Source organism: Castor canadensis, chromosome 10 (assembly GCF_047511655.1).
Source record: "Castor canadensis chromosome 10, mCasCan1.hap1v2, whole genome shotgun sequence".
Classification (NCBI taxonomy): domain Eukaryota; kingdom Metazoa; phylum Chordata; class Mammalia; order Rodentia; family Castoridae; genus Castor; species Castor canadensis.
In genome coordinates, this window is record NC_133395.1 from 114,420,340 (window position 1) to 114,436,082 (window position 15,743).

At 41.8% G+C, this 15,743-nt stretch overlaps 1 protein-coding gene across 18 annotated transcripts in view; it reads right to left on the reverse strand.

Annotated features, from left to right (window-relative positions):
* The window catches only part of LOC109683367 (ERC protein 2), a 998,591-nt gene that overhangs the window by 96,861 nt on the left and 885,987 nt on the right, over positions 1 to 15,743 (reverse strand). For 4 of the 18 annotated variants that reach the window (XR_012436318.1, XR_012436316.1, XR_012436319.1 and 1 more), the window contains one exon: positions 6,161 to 6,349. The exons of 13 other annotated variants lie outside the window; for them this stretch is intronic. The gene's annotated coding sequence lies outside the window, so the exon portion shown is untranslated. Of the gene's footprint in view, positions 1 to 6,160; positions 6,350 to 8,179; positions 8,216 to 15,743 lie in introns of all 18 variants that reach the window. One more of the 18 variants, XR_012436320.1, reaches the window with a different exon arrangement.

Genomic DNA, 15,743 nt, shown 5'->3' on the forward strand with positions numbered 1-15,743 from the left:
CACACACATACAGCTCTATTGTGATAACCAAAAATGTCTCTGGGCATGCTAAATGTTCCCTGGGGGAAAAAATTGTCCCAAATCGAAAACAACCATTTTACAATTTCTCCTTATTAAACTTTCTCCTTTCTCTCATGAAACCTGCTTACTGAGACAAGCTATACTACAGAAAATTTGGGGTAGATGTAGGAAATTCTCAGTTGGGATATATACACTTAATAGGTGTGAGATTTCAATTAGGTTGATGATAATGTTGATTTTATATATTTATTGTGTACCTTAATGTGAGCCTTAGGGATAAAACCGAGCCTTGGAATGGCAAAAGACATGAATTCTACTCCTACCTCCACCAGGAACCACTAGCATAACCTCTGGCGAATCATCTCCCTTCTGGGTCTCAGTTTCCCCACCATTGACAAAGCTTGTATGGGGGTACCGAGGCAGAGGAGTATATTCAGGATGGAAAATGAGGAGGATTTCTTCTATCTATCACCCATTCAAAATGCAGCAATGGAATCAAAGCCAGCATCAAAAGCAGCCAAGAGCCGAATCACTATTGTAGAAAATATTATCAGTGAAATAAACTGTAAATTTGTGAATTTATTCCAGAATACAGAGATGTAATCTAGGAAGGACAAGATGATGGATACAGGAATTAGATAGTGAGAACTTGAAGATAAAAGATGTCCTAAAAGAAAGGGCCCAAACTAAGAAAAGCGAGAGAAATTTATGCAGATGGAAAACACATGTAGCAGGTTAAAAGGGCTTAGTGAATACCAGGAAAATGTAAAGGAGGAAAGTACTAGAAACAGCCTGGCAAAATCACTGACTTGTCTACGTAAAGACAAACAACACACTAGGAGCTACTAAGAAAATAACAGGTGGCTTCAAGGAGCACAGATTGAATGGGCCTCAAGAAGCACAGCAGGCAAGAAAACATTCTCTACCATCAAGCATCAGACAACCAACTGCCTGTGTCACCACACGTACACCCTGGCCAGTACCAGTTTCAGTTGATCTATATGGGATTTCATTACACCCCCTGTCTTCTAACAGCCTCTTTTTACATGTGGGCTCTTCTTTGAGTCCACATTTATAACGGTGGCTGGCAGTGCTCTGGACTGATTCTAAAAGAGGAACAGAAGCCTAGAAGAGTGCTGATGAGTGTAGGACCCTAGATCCAGAGGGTGGGTGGTCTGTACACAAGCCACAACATAGGCCTCCCAGCTTGTCCATGGGGATACACCCTTAGAGCCTCACCCAGAACCACTAAGGCAGGGCCTGGGTGTTCATGAACAGCCTAGGGGGTGAGCTGCTGACATGCTCCCTATGGGCTCTGCCATGTGGCATCTGGGCAGGAAGCTGCAGAGGCAAATGTGGGCACAAGACCCTCTACTGTAGATCTAAATCTGATCATATACTCTGCTGATGGTGACCAGAGAGGGAGCCGGGCTGAGGGCAGCATGCCAGGTTTGAATAAAGTCCAACATAAACGACCAGTAAACTAAGAGAGGGACAGCTGGAGTGAAGGGGACTGCTTGAAGAATCTTGTGGGAATATGGCTCAGTATGTCTAAATCATCTGATTTTCCCCAACAATTCAGAAAGCCACAATTACATATTTTCAAGTTTTAGGAACTCTGCATGGTCAAAAAAAAATTTTTTTTTAATGCCACCTGGGCAGAATTGACTTGTAGGTTCAGTTTGGGATCCCAAGCTCAAATTCGTCACATCTCCAGAAATCATCCTTTCCCTAAAACAGAGTCCCCCTTCGCAAAAACAGGATAGGTTTTCTTCCGCAAGTAGAAACCTAGGTACTCAAATGTCTGTCTTCATTAATTTGTTACTTTTTTAAACAAGTTATCCGGACCACCCTGAAGTTCACCTGCTCCCTGTCATTTCATGTTCACTTTGGCTGTGTGCAGACAGCTAGTGAGCTGTCCTTCAGCACTCTAAGATGTCAGGCTCATGCCGCGAGTTCAAGAAACAAGTACCTATGGGAGAGTTCTGCCCCTCTGAAGAGAAACAGACCCATGCAGAGTCTGGCACCCTGGACTGTTGCTCCTAAACAACAGAGAGCATGAAGGCTGGGCTTCAGGTTAGGAACACAGGATTCAGAAGCCACAGGTCATGTTCTACCTCCCCTATAATAACCAACAGTAACAGTGAACTTAGCATGAGCCAGGCATTGTGTTGGGCTGTGTGCTTAGAGAGAATTCTTCAGCAAAAAGGTTTTGGATGAGTGGATGCATAAATGAATGATTGGGCATCTCTTTTATTTCATATTCTTGAAATTGAGCCTCATCATCATGAGGGTATTGGATCTGCAGAAACTCTTCTCTCATTTGTCTACAATTTCTGGGTGCCTGATCTGTGCCAAGTCAGCATACTAGTACCAAGAAGGAATACAGAGAGACTTTCCCTCCAACTTGTGTACTGGCTAGGAGGATGGATGGAACACATAAAGTGGCCTCTGGATTGAGAAGGCAAAGAGGAAGGCAGTTCCTCCCTTCTAGAGCTGCTGGTCACACCCGGGAAGCTCCAGACCCTTCCTTGAAGACTTTAGAAGCATCCTCCAGGGGGTGGTGAATGAACCCTGAGGTAGGTCTGCTTTCAAAGATGGATGCAGCAGATGTCACTCTGAAAAAGAGGTATTTCAGAGACAGGCACCAGAATAATTGGAAGACAAGAAAAGTACTAGAACTTAGTGCCAAAGTGCACTGAGGTGTCACATTTAAACAAGTGCATCTGTTGTTAGCAGATGGAAATATCAGCCACAGTGGACAAAGTGATCTGCCCCTAGGTTCACTCTCTAGTAGTATTTCCACCCATTTGTTTGGTTGCCCAAAAGGTTCTCTGTTACGATAGCCTGTGTGGGCAGAATCCTAGCTAGCATGGGAAGTGATAGCAGCTCCCTGGGGACATTCTCTTGCCCCTTTCACATCATCACCGAACAAATACCTAATCATCTTTCAGTTTGCAGTGTCCATCTCAGGTCCCTTCCTGCCAGCCCCAGAGGGAAGCCTGTTTCCCAGTTTTCCTCTGCTCACTTAGCTCATTGTACTTAGACTTCAGAGTGTTTAAATGTAGCTAGTCAATAAAACCTGCCTAGCCTCTGGGCATGGGTTGGTAGTAAGTGAGGAACAGCATGCCTGTCCTGTCCACATGTGGATCTATACCAGGGGTGGGGCAGACTAGGTTCACCTTAGCAATATGAAGTGGCACCATCAAGGATGCTAAATGAGGCACATCACCCAAGGCCATGCTCCATTCTCCCTACTGGCACCTCTAAGCTGATCTTTCGTTCTTCTGCAGAAGATCTCAAATGAGAGGTTTCTTAATGAGCAAATAGTGTCTAGAACCAGAGATGTTATATTTACAAAATAATAGCTGGGGATAGTTAAAAGAAACACACACCCACACACACCCACACACACCCACACACACACCGCCTTTCTTTTTGAACCCAGAAGGAATATGATAATAAAAAAAACAAACTGCCTTTAGCTGTGAACACATGAAAATCAAAATAAATATTTGCTAATATGAAAAAAAAAGAAGCCATTTGCCTCAAATTCAATTTACTTTTAAAAACAAATTATATTTAAAAATTTCCTTCTTTCTCATTATGAAGGAAATCTTCAGATATGATACTTTCACATTCCATAAAAATCCAACCAGCTGCTTTATTCTCAAGGCATATGATACATTTAATATCCTAAAGATGTATATAAGCAGAATTTTAAAAAGACAAAACTTAACAGACATGGTTGCCATCTTTCCTAAAACTAAATGAAGACAGCAAAAGTCATTTGTTGGCTTCAACAACATTCTGGTGCAATACAATGTTACACTTTATCTCCAGCCATGTTTGTTCACTTCCCACTGGTGTGACTGAGCATGTGTGCCTGCCCAGTCAAACCTCAGAGAGAGAAGTCAATACAAATACATGACACTAAGATGACACTAAACTATGCTTCCTATTTCCTTAATGATTTGGCAAGTCATTTCAGATGTTATTGTACTATAAAATGAGGTCAATAATACCAATATACCATCACATCTAGCTATCTACCTATACAGTATTCTATCATCCTATCAATGTTTTAGCCAAGGGGAACAAGAGTTTAGAAATATTTTACTGCGTGAAAAAAGATTTCAGTCACCAAACCTATTACTGAACCTTTATCACTCTCTCGTTCCTATTTCTCTTCTTACTTTCTTCTATGATACTGCTGACACCACATTCTGAAGGTGTGTTTGGAGATCAGAAAGGAGGCTGGTACAGTGTGACAGAGCACTGGGAGGGATCGCTCCAAAGGAACCTGAGAAGGGAGAGCATGTTAGGCCTTGCAGGCCCTAGCCAAGCCTGTATATTCATTACAAGAACAAAGGGAACTGCCTGGAGGAATTTGGGAAGTGCGTAGATGAGGTAATTTACATTTTATGAAGATGCTCTGCTTAACTGTCTGATGAATTTATGCTGTATGCCCTTGATGGGCTCACAAGCTACTGGATGGCAGGTCTTAGTTACACCCCTTTAATACCCCTGCATCATGCACTGGCAGAAACAAGGGCTCTCAGACTACCGTATGTATCAGTGTTACCAGAGGCTTGCTGGGCCCCACCCACAGTTTCTGATTCAGTAAATCTGGGTGAGGTCTGAGAATTTATATTTCTAAGAAGTTCCCAAGTGATGCAAGGATGCAGGTTGCTGGTCTAGGTATTGCACTTAGAGAGCCTGTGTTTCCATCTGTTTCTTGAATAAATCAATCAATTAAAAGATGTGAAAATGTTTTTGAAACAAAGTAATATAAACAATCAGGGGGTTGGCTGTGACCTAAATGACAGTCATTCATTCTAATTTTTCCTTTTCTTTTTTAAAATTATTCTCTTCACCATATTATTTGATAAAATAACAAAAGGACTAGCCCCTGTCATGCAGAATATGAATCTGTTTCTTTTCCTCTGGGAGGAAATAGATCATAGCGATTAGACAAGATGGGACACTTCAGAGTATGCACTGCCAAGTTTAATTATAAATTAAATGTCATTCAAAGATTTTTTTTTGCAAAAGTATGTGATTTATTTGTGTAGGCAGTTATTACCTGCCTGAATCCAGAAGGATATGAGATGATGAGACATCCCTTGGTGCTATTCCAAAAATGAAAGTTAAATTAAACTTTTCCTTAGAACTCAGGAATAAAACTCACCATGGCCCATGGCTGTTCAATTCAAAGTGCATGGTTCTTGTGAGCACACCTATTTATAACAACAAAGTGGATTCAAACTCTTTCCTGGAAGGAACCTCTAAAAATTCTAACTTAGGTACATATCATGCTAAAGCAGAAATGCAACTGAAGAATATAAAGTAAATGAGACTCAGAACCAGCACAAGACTCAGACCTGGGACAGCAGACTGACACCCAAGAAGCGACCTCTGTGGGTTTTTACTCATTTCATAAAAAGCTGGGGTTTCCACATGCAAATGTCTATCTACTCAGAAAATGCTACTTTAGGTCAATCAATGATGAGCAGCTCACACTAGGACAAGTTGGTGACCTGGGGCTCAACAGGAAGTCCTCTTGCCTGAGGGAGGCCTAAAAGGTCATAGGTTCATATTCTGCTTAGAGGAAGAAGCTGGTTAGATATGCCCCAGGATTGTACAAGGCAGGGCTGCTTCTAAGTGAAATCTCATCTACTCAGCAGTTATTCATGGTCTAAGAAGTTGACTAGGATAGGGGGAATTTAAAACATAAAAAGCCACAGAACCAAAGCAAGGAAAATTGTTGAAAATCATAGGCCTTAGCAAGCAAATAATAAATATAATGGTCATTACATAGCAACCAACAAATGACCCTCCTCTCTGTCCATGTAGCAAGATACAAACAACACTGTGAAGCAACATAAGGCTGATGCAACAATTTGCACCATGTGGATGATGAACCTGGGCCCCTCTCTATGCTGGTGGAAATCATGGAGCAGTTCTGGCTATGAATTAAATAGGAAAATTGGGCACAACCTTACAGTCTAGCACAAAATGAAGTACATGTAAGACCCAAACCCAAGGTCATTATGCAGAGTCTTTCTAAAACCCAGCACCACAGCATTTGCAGTTACCCACCTCCAAAAGGGTAAAAGGGTAAAAATAAACATTGGACCTGCTCTGGTGTTAAACTGCCACCGGATCCTCCCTGCTGTCTCCCTCCTCCTCTTCTTCTTTACAGACAGGTAAAGTTGGATCTCTTGAAGGAACTGGGGGCTCCCACTCTAGGCAAAGGTTGGACAGGTGATCAATGTACAGCATGAGTTTTGGCTGTGCCTACGTGCCTCCGACAGAGCTGGATCATCTAGGGCAATGAAAATTGTAAGCAACAAGAAAGCAGTATTAACAGCAAGGGGAGGAAAACCCAGGCAGCACACACAGTTCCCAGGAACACACAGCAAGCATTCCTTTCCTCCCTCATTCACTACACATGCTTATCAAGCACTGTGCCAGGCTAGGGATGGAGACAGAGTGTGGGGAATATAAACACAGGCCCTGCCCTCATGGAGTTTATGGACTAGTTGGGACAACGAGACAAGCAATTACAAGGACAGTGGGTACAGGAACCTAGAGCGTACTATGGAGTACAAAGCACAGGTAGCCAGCTCATATTGGGGTGAGTGATCAGGGAAGGCCTCCCAGCAGTGGCATTTAATATTGAGCTTGAGGACCCAGGGAGTAAGACAGACTTGATGGGAGGTGGGGTCAGCACATGCAAGCTTCCTGAGACAGGAGGGCAGAGCTAGTCTGCAGGACCAAAAGTCCTTTGCCCTCGGCCATTCTGCAGCCTATATTCCTCCACTCATCTAGAGCACCCAGACTTGGAGTCTACAGCTCTCATCACAAGGTGTTCCTCCCACTCCCACAATCTAGTTGCATTTCTACCTCTCGGGCAGGATCTCAGGAAGGATTTAGAAAAGAGTTGGCTCTAGAAGAAGTGAGGGAAAAAACCAATAATGTAGAATTGGACCACTCTAGAACAGACTAATTGCAAAGGATCTGTTTTCTGCACACCAGCAAATGGAGGGTTTTTGGGGAGGGAGATGCCAGCCTCACTTAGGGTTGCACAGCAGACAAGACAGGAGACTACAGTTTGGCACCACCAACCGAGGAGTCCCAAGGGTTCCTCCCTCTGGCTCTCCCATGTTGTTCCTTTCTTCCCTCCAAGGCCCTGGGAAACTGCTGGAGGAGTATTTTGTGCCTCTTAGCCTTCATGTTTTTCACATCTAAAACGCTATCACAGACATAGTACCTCCCACTTGCCTTGTGCAATTAAGGGAAACCAGATAGCTGAGGAGGTCAATAATGTCAGGGGCCTCCACGTGGGGGAAAAAACAAAAACAAAACAAAGCAAACAAAAAGCCTGTGAAAGTCCCAGTAGCTTGAGTGTCGCCCAGGGTTCTAGCTGCCTGGGCAGTATGAAAGAAACTATTGTAAAGGATGGTTTAAGAAATGGCAGTAAGCACGTGGTCATTTTACCAAAAATGCACAGTCCAATGTAGCTTTCCTTTATGTTTTAATATTATCATACATTGCAAGTCATGCAAACAACATCCTGATTGAACAAAGAAAGAAACAAAACCTTCACTTCTAAGAAACAGAGCAGGCAGTTATTTTAGAGACAAAGAAAGGATGTCTTTTTAACCTATGACAACACAAATTTGTTTAGGTTTTTCCCTCCACTAAGTAAGTAAGCAATTAGCTTTTTTCCAATAAAAATATCCCCATACATGTGCAAACACCAGGGGCAATCTTATAATTACCCTGCCCAATCAGATTCAATTGCTGACAGTTGAGTTCCCACTGCTCATTAACTTCAGATCGCAGTGAGGTCTTTACGGAAGCCCTTTCCGTCTCTGTGCAGAGATTCCTATGAAACTGGGAGCGGCCCCGGCACCACTCCATGCAGGATAATCATTCCCAAGTCACCAGGGCCAAGGCCAGCCTGCTCTGGCTTCCCTCGGACAAAATAAAGAAAGAAATTGAAGACACGCTGGCTTAACCACCCTTGCTTCATTTTGGGGATCTCACTTCTAAATATAATAGTAACCTTTCACCCCCACACTTTAAGTGCCGTAATTACGTAATTAAAACCAATTATGTCATTTAACAGAGACTTTTTCAAGCCAATTACCTCAATCATTGACCTCAGAAGATTTCCCACACCGACCTGCAACAATGAAGATTGGGATAAATTTAGACACTGGCTTCTGGAGGCGGGCCTGGACTAGCTGGGTGGGTTGTAGCTGGTCTGAATTCTAGACTGGAGAAGCTGTACTGAATTCATTCCAGTGAAACAAGACCAACATTGCATATGTGCACAATCCTTCCACTATCCATGGATAACTAATTTTTTATATCCACCTTGATGGTAACTTCCATATTGTAGATGAGAAAGAGGAGGCAGAGATAAAGTTATCTTGAGTTAAGTAGCTCGTTAATTACAATGGTAGGGCAAGAAATTCTTTTGCTATAGAATTTAGTCTATTAATAACAATGCGTGTGTGTGTGTGTGTGTGTGTGTGTGTGTGTGTGTGTGGAGTGTAAGTACCTTACATCAATTTCCTTTTGAGGCAACACAACCGTCCAACGTTTGGCTTACGTGAATCACATGAAGTTCCACTCCAGTTTTGGGCTATGGTGTGCACTAGGGTACAGCCAATCAGCTCCTAGCATTCCCCTACCAAAGCACTGGTTCAGGGAAGAGCATGTGGTCCCATCTAAGCCAACAAGACACCTTGAGCCTTTGCTGAGGATCTTGGAAAAGGACTCGCTCTAGCAGTTGCATAGCTATCTTGCCACCAACAAGAGAATGAGGGAGGATGGACACAAAGAGTTATGGAGCGAGAACCTGGTTCCAGTAAACAACCCCCGCAAATTGCTTCAGGCTGAGAGTACAGGCATTTGGAACCATGCTGGAGAAAATAAGAAGAGTTCCACCACCTACAGCTTGGGCAGACTTGATTACAAGGACAGAATTAATTGCTGGGTGCTGGTGGCTCATGCCTGTAATCCTCACTACTCAGAAGGTAGCGACCAAGAGGATCGCAGTTCAAAGTCAGCCCAGGCAAATAGTTCACGAGACCCTATCCTGAAAAAAAAACCCTTCACAAAAATAGGGCTGGTGGAGTGGCTGAAGGTGAAGGCCCTGAGTTCAAGCCCCAGTATGGCAAAAATAAAAAGATAGAATTAATTGAGCACGGTCATGAGCCATGAGCAGTAATCTTACCCCCTGCTCACAACAGAGTTAAATGCCTCCAATTTTTGAGTTATTTTTAAAATTAAAAAACTATTTTATGGGCAGGAGGAAGCACTTTAGTCTGCAAAATGATTTTTATCACAAACTAAACATCCTTATAACTTCTTTGTCCTCTGCTTTTGTCAAAGTTGTCTCTCCTTGGAGCTGAGACAGCTGTTGGAGCTGAGAAGACCTCCCTGGACCCTGCCCCACTCAATGGTACCCTTGTGCTTGCCAACCGTGATCCACGCAGGACATATGAACTCAGGACTCTCACACTCATCAAAATAGAGTTGTTGTTTTTTTTTTTTCTTTTCTTTTCTATTTTTCCTCTGACCTTGAGGGAAAGAAAAAAAGAGCAAAAATTCCTTTAGTGGCAGGTTTCCAACCCTGGCATTACTGACATTGGGGTCAGATCATTCTTGTTGTCGAGAATGTCTTGTGCATTGCAGAATGTATAGCAGCATCCCTGGCTCTACCCACTCAATGCCAGTAGCACCTGTTTACTTAATTTGAAACAATGAAAGATACTATAGGCATTGCCAAATGTCTAGGAATGAAGGCCAGGAGCAGACCATGTTGGGAGCCAAGGCTTTAATGGAACATTTGAGGTATTTATTGGGTCTTCCTCACAGTCTCTTTGAGAACATGATTCCTTTTAGTATGATGATCTCTTCTACAGTGTGAAAGTGAGGGAACCACCACAGTCTTTGGAACGTTACAAGGCTCTCTCCTGAGGAGAGTTGGCTAAAACGAAAAACTCAAGATACCAATACTGGTTTCCATCACAGCTGTAAAGTCATTTAGACTTGCTGGTTCATTAAGAAACATGGTGGAGGAAGCATGTATCAACTGAAAGTAATTTTACCTGAACACCAATAAGAAGAAAAGAACAAAGAGGAGAAAACTGGAAATGAAGAACAGGTCTCTATGCAGAGAAGCCAAATTGGCTTCTCACTTCTATAGGAAAGAAAATGGAGCCTTAAGGGTATTGCTGTGTTTCCTGGACTCAGGTTCAGCCCAAAACTATGAAAGAGGCTGGGCTCACCAGAAACAATCTCTCCAGCAAAGACCTAACATCCACTTTGCAGAAAAAAACCAAAAATGGTAACATTTCTTTCTTTTTTTTGGACAAATGTGGAAGAAGACATTTAAAATAAGCAAACTGGATGGTTTTATAGACTATTTTTCAAGGAAAGGCATTTACTTGTCTTGCCATGGCAACAGTTACTAAGAGTGGATTTGCAAAGGTCCTGCCTTCAGGACTGATTTGAATAGAATTCACACATCACACAGGCAATGCTAGGCTGGGAAGAGGGCTTTGAATTAGTTTGTCCTCTCAATGAGAGCTGCACAAGCAGCTAGCTGAGTTCAGCCCAGCAATTTAAGAATAGTGGGGTTCCCAGGAGCCTTAGCATCAAGCTTACCTCAAGGTTCTAAGTCCTGACAAAGTCAGTCAGAAAGAACCATGCTGGTTTCTGCGTGAAGACTGGGTCTCACTGGGGCAACCTGGCATGAAAATATTTGAATTCTACTGGCTATCTAGCTAGAAGTTCTCATATCTCCAAGTTGGAGAGGTATTGGTAAGTTCACAGTCCCAGGTAGGACGCCACAGCTTCCTTAGTTCCCAGGCAGTCTTTCCCTCCAGCTCTCATCTTTTTCAGCAACCCATTCTCCTGGCCCCTCATTGTCCTACTGCCCTCAAGTTTCCCTGACCACATGCAAACTCTGACTACTTAAAGAGTGACTTCCCTCAACTGTGGAAAGAGCAAGAATAAAGGGATCTCTGAGGGGCCTTGGCTCTCCTTCCCATTTTAGGTTATAGTGGTTTTTCTTTTGGTAAACAGCTAACATGCAGAACAAACAGTAATAGAAAAATAGTAGTTGTCCTGAGGTTCTAGCAGAGGCCCACCACGGGAGTTGCATAAACAACTGTACTTTCCAGAGGTTAGTAGTTAAATCTGGAAAAGCCAGACCTCAACCTTTGATAAGAAGTTTCTCAAGGCACATTCTTCCTATGGGTTAGCCTCCCCATCCCACAGCCTTGCCACTGAAATCCCCAGGTGCAGTCTCAGAATACCTCAGAATGTCAACAGAGATAAAGAAGTAGTCCACGCCGCACTAAGACCACATGATGCTCTTCGGGTGTTTTGATGGAGTTGCCTCCTAATTGACTCTACAACACTGGCACATGAACACTTTGTACCAAAGGAATTAATCAAGGTGGGAACAATGGTCAGTTTGGGCAGGCGTGTTCTTTTGTTTCTTTAAATAAGTCCTAACCAAGTCAAGGCTCTAAATACACCATAAGACAAGTCCTGTCCTCCCTATCCTATTAGCATGACGTGGACAAGGGGCAGGCTCATTGGAATGACCAGGAGGTCACTCTCAGACTCAACAGTTGAAGACTTCCAAAAGTAGCTGCTCTGTACTTGGCCAGGGATAAACCTTGCATGCAAAGTCAAGAAGATCTTAACAGTATGTAGGTTCCCTGGGAAGGAAGCAGTGGCAACCAAAGGTGAGCTTTAGTAAGTTCAGAAATTTTATGCAAAAACTGGCCCAGGTGCTTATATACTTTGTTCTGAAGAATAGATTTATGGTTTAAATCGTATTCTCAAATTGGTCTTAAACTCAGAACAAAAAATTAAGCCAAGTTATCCCTTAATTTATATACCATCTAGTTCACCCATTTTAAGTATAAATTCAATGATTTTGAATAAATTCATAACATACACAACAATTTTTAGAACATTTCCCATCATCCCCCAGGAGATCCTGTGACTGTTTAGAGAAAATTCTTAATGTCTGCAACAAAAGTTCTAGGATTGAAAGAAGACTTTTTCCACATCCACAAAGCCAATACATTTTTCCCCTTCCAAAGCATTCTACTAAAAATTGTTGTTTATCTGAAATTCTAATATAATCAGGTATCTTACATTTTGTTTTGTTTGTTGGTTGGCTTATTTGTTTTTTGTAGTGGGGACCTGCCACATACTAGGCAAGTGCTGACACTGAGCTCTCCTCACCCATATCATCCTATATTTGTTAAATCTGGCAATCTAATCCTAATCCTGGACCGAAGCAGAATTAAGTAAATAAATGAATGTTCATGCCTAGGAATAAATGTACTTATCTGGAGTGCTATAAATAAACATGCATTATTGTATTAGATTTGAACCATTTAAGTTCTATAAGATGGTAAGAACCTGGTTCAAGTTAGAATTCAGGCTGAGGACTAAAGCTGCAGAAACAACTTCAAGAATTCACAACCCAATTGCTGTTTTATAAGCAAGCGTGGGACCTCAGGCATTCAAAGGATTATATGCTACATTTGCCTGGAAAGGTTGAAATGGACATAAATGTTAACCTTGCAACTCACAATCAGAACTGGAAATATGATGTTTAGGTGCACAAATTATAGAGAAATCATTCCTAACCCTTTTGGGGGTCACAAACTCCTTTGAGAGAATTTGATAAAAGTTAAAGGCCTTCTCCAAAGAAAAATGTACTATACACATTCCTACCCTGTGGCACAGAATTCTTTTTGTGGTTGGGAGAGGTTTCATAGATTCTGCAATAGTGTCCATGCACTATTTAAGGGTCCAAGAGGCTGGGTAGTGTGACTAAGACCATTCTGAAGTCTTGTATCTTGGTCTCCATTCCTCCTGCTTATGTGAGAAGGGAAGAGATTGGGGAAATGGTGAGGGAACTGGGTAAGGCAAGGAGACATGGTCAGGATGCCCTGGGCCATGTGTAGTGTGTGAGCAGAGTCACATGCCTCAACTCCATGTAGTGTCAGTTTCATTGAGAGAGAAAGGAACAGACCAGCCTGATTTTTTCACAGGGCATGTCCCACGGATCGCGCAGAAAGGTTCCTAGGAAGGATCTTTTAGGTTCTGGGGCACTGCACAAGATTTTGTATCTTTTTTTTTAAGTTTCTAAACATTGGCTATGTGTTACTGAAACCAACAAAGCATGCTGAGTTCTAAATTATCTCATTATCTGATTCTAGATTCCATAGCACAGAGGGCAGGAGACAGTTGGGAAGGATCTGGGCATTTTTCTTTGAGTCTAAGAAAAAAATATCTGGAGGACAGGAGAGAAAGACATCCCAACCAACCCTGACCACTTTCCTGTTCTTCAACATCTCTGTCTTCTGTGAGCTGCTCTCCCTTCTTCATATGGAAAACTGTCTAGAGATAAGGCAATGCCTTCTCAAAAACAGTCTACTTTTCCTCTGACAAAGTAACATTTTCCTCCAATTGTATTAACTTAATTTGGGGGGTGGGTAAAAATATTACCCAAAAATCTTGTATGTCATTATGTGCTGTTATACCAGCAATAAGAGCACAGATGGAAAATAACAACAGGTGTGCCTAGCTCTGAGCTTTGTATTGTCACTTTAGAAGTTGCCTACACATTAGGCCCCAGTACTGTCCTCCTTACTTTTCAGAAGGAAAAACTAAGGAGAAAAAGTTAAGTGAATTACACAAATTTACCCAAAACTCCAATAACAAAGAGAGATTTCAAGTCACAAAGCCTGAATCCATACTACACTGAAGAGATATAACCTCTATCAAAGAAAAAACAAACAAACGTGTTTTCTTCATTCATTTTCTCTCAGACACAATATACCACTTTAAGGAAGCTTATTATCACATCCAATAAACATGAACCATAAAACTATATTGAATTTTTATTTGATACTTGCTGATGTCTAAGCAAATCTATTATGTTCATGGTTATCACCTCAAAAGAAAAATTATTTAGATTTTAGGTTTCTATCTTATCTGTCCTTGGTCCTTGAAACAACAGGAGAAATGCGTACACTCTGTCCTTACTTGTTGTCATAGGAGACTAGCAGCCTGCTGAGACGAGTATGATGAGAAGTAGTGTTCTGTACTTTGTGTTAAGACTTAAGGAAAAAAAAAAAACCTACAGAGCTTGTGTAAATCACAGACAAAGTTGACAAATTTCACGGCTTAGTCATGGTTAACATATCAGATTTCATGGTTTGACAGAGATTAACAAGAAAATCATATCAGAGTTACTACTATTAGTAGATTTTTCGATATTTGGTAAAGAAACTCCCAAACTCTCCTAACACCACTACCACTGCAACCATTCTGGTCTTTCCTCCTGCAGATGCAGAGCCTCTATGAGGCCAGGGAAGGCAAATGGGATCTTCTCTGTTCCTCAGTCACCTCCTAGTTATGGCAGGAGTGAGTGGGTGCCTAGTGGGGCCCCAGAGAAAGGTCGTAGCCTCTGCAGAAGAACTCAAGGTTTAGCATTTTTAACCCATTTCATAAAACAGTAGGGAACAGAACAAAACAAAACAAAACAACCTGCTTTTACATAACAGATGTTTTGACCTAATACTACATGCACCAAAAGAGAAGAATGAATGATCATTTTTGGAACTATGACATTTTAAGTAAAAGGTAAGTTTTCATGTCTTTATGAGGAGGCCATTTTGCAGAGGTCTTGTCAGAAGTGGCATGCAAGCAGGGACTTCAAAAAGCCTGCTGACCGCCTGCTGAGCCATTTGGCCTCAGGGCTCTGCATATCCTCTTTCTGGTAAGAGGTCTGCTTGCCTGTCAACTTTGCATAAAAGACAGCCAATTTGTCAGCCATTTGCTTTAATTCTCTTTCAGAGTCTTCCTAAAGATAAACTCCATATACCTTCAGGTCTTCAATATCATATATCTGACTGGAGGATGGAAATTCTTCCCAGACCGTCCTCCTGGGTCTTATAGGATGTCTTTAATCAGAACCACATTCACTCACCCAGGGCAGAGGAAGTCCTCACACAGACACAGGCAAGACAATAGGGCAAATTAGTTTCAGAACTGGAAGGTTAGATTGGGAATAAAAACTGTACTTGTCTATTGTGTTTTCTTTAGTTGAGAGAATTAAGGCAGGGTGCCTAACTCTGAAGAATCCAAGATTTGGATAAACAGCAGTCACTCAGGAAGGGAGCCCCACTGATACCAGAGCACAATGATCAGCTGTGGAAATTGAAAGTCCTTACTTTTCAGGTATTCTAGATGACATGAGCAAGGATTTTCTCACTTTCTACAGCTAAGTTTTTATATTTCAGTAGCACCCTGCTTGGGTAAAATAAAAACAGTTAATTTTTGGCTAAAAATGTAATGACCACACAATTGTGTGTTTGTACATATATTTATACACATATACTACACACATTAGACAAAGCATATTTTAATAATGGTAATAAAGCTACTATTTACTGGTCTTTTCTTATGCACCATGGTTAACACTTTCCAACATTATTTCACGTAGTCTCTCAACAAACTACCATGGTAAGAACTATCTTTGTTCCTATTTAACAGCTAGAAAAACCCCTGAAATTAATTGGAGCCATAAAGTTAGATATAGAGCCCAAAGTGAAACTCAGGAGTGCCTGACTTTTCAGCCTGTTTTAAACTAATGAAATATA